This window comes from Zingiber officinale, chromosome 5A (genome assembly GCF_018446385.1).
Source record: "Zingiber officinale cultivar Zhangliang chromosome 5A, Zo_v1.1, whole genome shotgun sequence".
Lineage (NCBI taxonomy): Eukaryota > Viridiplantae > Streptophyta > Magnoliopsida > Zingiberales > Zingiberaceae > Zingiber > Zingiber officinale.
Genome location: NC_055994.1, coordinates 67,616,672 through 67,621,573, shown reverse-complemented (window position 1 = coordinate 67,621,573; position 4,902 = coordinate 67,616,672).

Genomic DNA, 4,902 nt, shown 5'->3' with positions numbered 1-4,902 from the left:
GGCCCTTCTTGCCACATGTGAAGCATATGATGCGGAATCTCCTTCGTTGGATTTTTTTCATTCCTGCAACCCTTATTAGTATTTAAATTAACTTGAATGAGTTTAGGAGTTGCCTTCTTTTCACCTAATGGACACCTACTCTTGTAGTGTCCCTTCTCATTGCACCCGAAGCAAATGATATTATCCTTTGACTTGACTTCGGTGGAGGTGCTCACTAGGTTGACTTCCAAGACCTCCTCTTCACTTGTCTTGGATTCTTCTTCAACTCTTGAGGATGTTTGCTTATCCACACTAGTGGATGACAATTCTTCATCCTTCTCCTCCTCATAAGTTGAACACACGCCACCTTCCGGTTGCTCCTCCTCCATTTGAACCACTTCATTCCTTTATTTAGATTTCTCTTCATCTTGTGTAGGAAAAGGTTCTTCCCATGGAACCTTCTTTACTTTGCTCCACAAATCATGGGCATTCTCATATTCACCTACACTACTTATCATGTTAGAAGGTAAAATATCTATCAAAATTGATATTACCTTTGAATTTATCTTTGATTGTGAAGTTTAGTCCTTGATCCAATATCTTGGTCAGTGCCTCTTCCCTTTCTTATCTTTTGGGACTTTGAACGGTTCCTTGACCACCATCATGGTATCCCAATCCATATTTAAGAAGACCTGCATCTTCATCATCCAATATGTGATGTCCCATAAGCTTCCTCCTTCACATTTTAGCAGAGCTATCAAGTCGGCCATCCTTTACTTCCTCAGCGATTAGTTCGACGGAGAACATCCTTGATCTGATACCACTTGTTGGGGATCAAATGGCCAGCTAGAAGGGGGTTGGATAGATGGTGCCCCCAATTCCATTGCTTCCTACAATGTTAACTTGCACAACGGAATACAAGCAAATGCAAATACAAAGCTAAAGACAATAAGGAAAACAAGCAAACCGCTAATACGTTGTTAACGTGGTTCGGATATAAAGCTCCTACTTCATGATTGTTCGTAAGGTGGACGATCCCGATCCATAGGTGGATTAGTCCCCGGAAACTTTGGCTAACCTCCTTGTTGGTGAAGAAACCTCACAACAACTTAACCAAGAACACATGGATTGTTAGTATGTTCGGAGACTTTAATTAGGCTTTAACCAAGTCTAATTTCATCACCTTGACCAGCCATCCCAAGCTCCATTATATAGAGCTTAGGAAAATCAACAAGGCTGATTTTATCGTTACAAATCGACTGGTCCTTGCACCAGTCGATTGGTGCCAGCCCAACGGTACTCCAACGACTCTTTACTAGTCGACTGGTCCTTATACCAGTCAACTATTCCCCGTCGTTCAGGCACAGAAACTCTCTGTGCTCTACCCCAGTCGACTGGTCCCAGTACTAGTCGACTGGTAAAATCATAAGCATAGAGTTTCCCTTCCCAAGTACATTTCTCTCGCACTCAGACTCTCACGACTCACTTGACTCTTCTTTGCAGCTTTGACCTTTTACTTTCAAGTCTTCTTCCTTTGGCTCTCATCCCTCAGATGCATTCAAGCCTGAGGCTCATCCCCAATACCATCCTTTATGTATGCCTTTAAGTCACTTCCCTCAGCCTTTTTTCTTACTGCCTTGTTCATGGTCCTTCAAATGCTCCATCCTTTACCGGACCCGAAGCCATCAAGCTGAGTCATATGTGTATTCTATAAACCTACACACTCATATATACATATCAAATACAAGGGTGAACCTAACTTAAACCCTTTTCCCAAACATCAAAACACATGGTCGCACAGATCATTGGGATTGCTCCAACATAAGATTCATCCCACGTTACTTTGAGTGCCTTTTTGTCTTTTGAAAATTTTTCTTCTTCAATTTTGGACATTCATCTTTAAACTGTCCCTTTTGTTGGCACTCGTAACAAGTGGATTTAGCCTTCTAGGTAGGTTCTTGGTTTGATCCATCCTTCTTGTTTCAAATTACTTCTTGATTTCTCATGTGTGAAATCCTTTCTTCTTTTTCACCAACTTCTGAATGAGGTTGACTAGTTCAATGGTTGTTTCATCGTCGTTGTCAAATTCAGACTCCTCCGACTATGGTTGAACTCTTGTCTGTTGCTTGTTCTCCTTTTGTTGGCATGCAAAAAGAGTTATGCCCTTCTCAGCTTAGCTCATGTTAGTTTGCTCATGGAGTTTAAATTTAGAAAATAATTGATTGAGTTTAATTTTAGATAAGTCCCAAGATACCTTGTAAGCATCAACTATTAATTTCCACAAGTTGTTTCTCAGGAAGGCTCTTAGAGTATACCTTATGATGTCTTGATTCTCCACCGTTTGTCCGATCGTCTGTATTCCATTGTGTATGTTTTGGAGTCATGTGTGGAGTTGGATAGTGGATTCTCCTTCCTACATGGCTATGTTGTACAAATTATTTAACAACATATATCATTTCTTTAACTTGGTGTCCGAAATCCCTTCGTGGAGCTTAATTAGCTTGTTCCACAGATCTTGCGCACCGATGAAGGGACTGACGCGACTAAGTTCCTCCTTGGTCAATCCATATTGGAGGGTCCGAGTTGCTTTGGCATTAGATTTTATTTGCTTCTTTAGGTTTGGATGCTAATCCTTACAATTCATTGGACTTCCATCTTATTTGGTGGGTAGGGTGAACCCGGTCTGGATTGAGATCCACATGCTCACCTGAGTTTTTAGGTGAAACTCCATGTGGTTTTTTTAGTAATCGAAGTCATCCCTGGTGAAGAGAGGGGGATGAGCTATGTTAGTGCGGGAAGCATCCGACGATCGAACTCGTGTTTTGATAATGGTAAAGAATTCAAAGTTAAGATGTTTTGTATTCTAACAAGTCTACTTGAGGATTTCAGGAAAGTCCTAACTGCAGTTAGGCAAAGGACTAAAACCCTAGGGGGTGGTAACCCTAGGTCATAGGGGGTGGTAACCCTATGCGGAAAGTCTTGGCAGGTCGATGACTTCAGGCAAAAAGTCCTAGGGGGTGGTAACCCTAGGTGGAAAGTCCTGGTGTCGCGAGCCAGGTGAAAGACTGGACTAGCCGGGAAGCGGATGTCCAGCAGAAAGTCTGGAAATATCGAGTGCTGAGCAAAAGTCCAGTCGATCTGGAGGATCGTACTGGCAACAGGTAAATCTCCTAAGTGGGTAGAGGGAACAGTAGGCGTCGGGTCGACCTAGGGTTTCCGGTTGGAAATCCAAAGTCAGACCCGGACAGTCCGGAGACTGTTTTAAACATTCTTTATTTTCTATACTATTATTTTGTGCTAACTTTGTGTTGCAGGATGTTGTTTGGGACTAACATATCTTGCAGGTACAAAATAACGAAGATTTTTTTCGGATGAACAGTGTCCGAGGCGCCTCCATGGGGCTTGGAGGCGCCTCGGGTTCAAAATCCTGAGCTGGAGCGAGGAGCAGGCTTAAGGTGCCTTGGAGGGGTTTAAGGCGCCTTGAATGCTTGGAGGCGCCTTGAATGGGTTTAAGGCGCCTTCAGGTCGCGGCAGTCAAAGGATTATCCTAGCGAGCAGAACGGGATAAAATTCAGGCTTAAGGCGCCTTGAAAGGGTTTAAGGCGCCTTGAACATTGTTTATAAAGGGGGTTCGACCAGCAGCTCAATTCAACGAGTTCCAAGTCTTCTTTACTCAACGTGCTGCTCCGAAAGACTCCCGGAAGTGCTGCTACATGTCTACGATGACCCAGAGCTCCAAGATTCCTCTTTTTCGTCGTCGGTATAGATTTCTTTTATCGCATCTCTTGTAATACTTAGTCTGTAATAATCGAGCTTATAGTTGTTGCCCACCGGAAGCGATCAAGGATCGCGGGCCTTCGAGTAGGAGTCACCTTAGGCTCCGAACGAAGTAAAATCGACCTGTGTTCTTGTGTGCTTGCTTTTATTCCGCTGCTTTATTTACTCTAACGCTGTTTGCGATTCCTGTTGGAGTGTATACTGAAAGCCTAAGCTTTGTAAACATTCATTATGAATAAAGAATCACATTTGGTCTAATTATCTACATTTGTTTGTAGTTGTTCATTTAATTTATATTGTAGATAACATAGTATGTGGTGTCACATACAGAAGATAATGTTATCAGTACCTTATAAATTATAAACAGTAGCTCACGACCAGAATGGAAAGGAACAAACCATTAGAAGGTCGTAGTGTAATTAGGTATTAGTTTATCTTGACTATATAATTACACTAGTACACTCAGAGTGTATTGAGTAGGACCATTTGAGGTCGTTCCTTTTGTACTGACTTTATAAAGGAACAAAGACCTCAGTTATTATGGAAGTGTGTGCTCTTAATCCTAATATAATAACAAGCACATATGTTTGATATTTATTTCTTTAATTTATCAATGGGTGAGATTTAGTTCGATGAATCAATAAACCCGATAAATTGGGAAATGATATCACTCATAGTGTGTGTTGTTGATTATAGAAGGAACCGTGTCCTAGTGATACTAGGTTGATAATGTCCTCAAGAGGAGCTCATAAAGATTGTCATGTTAAACCTGCAGTGGACTTAGTCCGACATGATAATAAGGTTGAGTGGTACTACTCTTGGACTTAGATATTAATTAAATGAGTTGTCAGTAACTCACTTAATTAGTGGACATTTGATATCTTAAACACAAGGAGACTAACACACTCATAATAAGAAGGAGCCCAAAAATGTAATTTGGGATTGGTGCGGTAGTTCAATGATAGTTCTCTAGTGGAATGAATTATCATTGATAAAATTAAGTTGTGTGTTCGGGGCGAACATGGGATGCTTAATTTTATCGGGAGACCAAAACCAATTCCTCCTCTCGGTCCCTATCGTAGCCTCTTATTTATAGAGTTCTATACCCACCTATACCCACCTTCTATACCCTCCAATAAGGGGCCG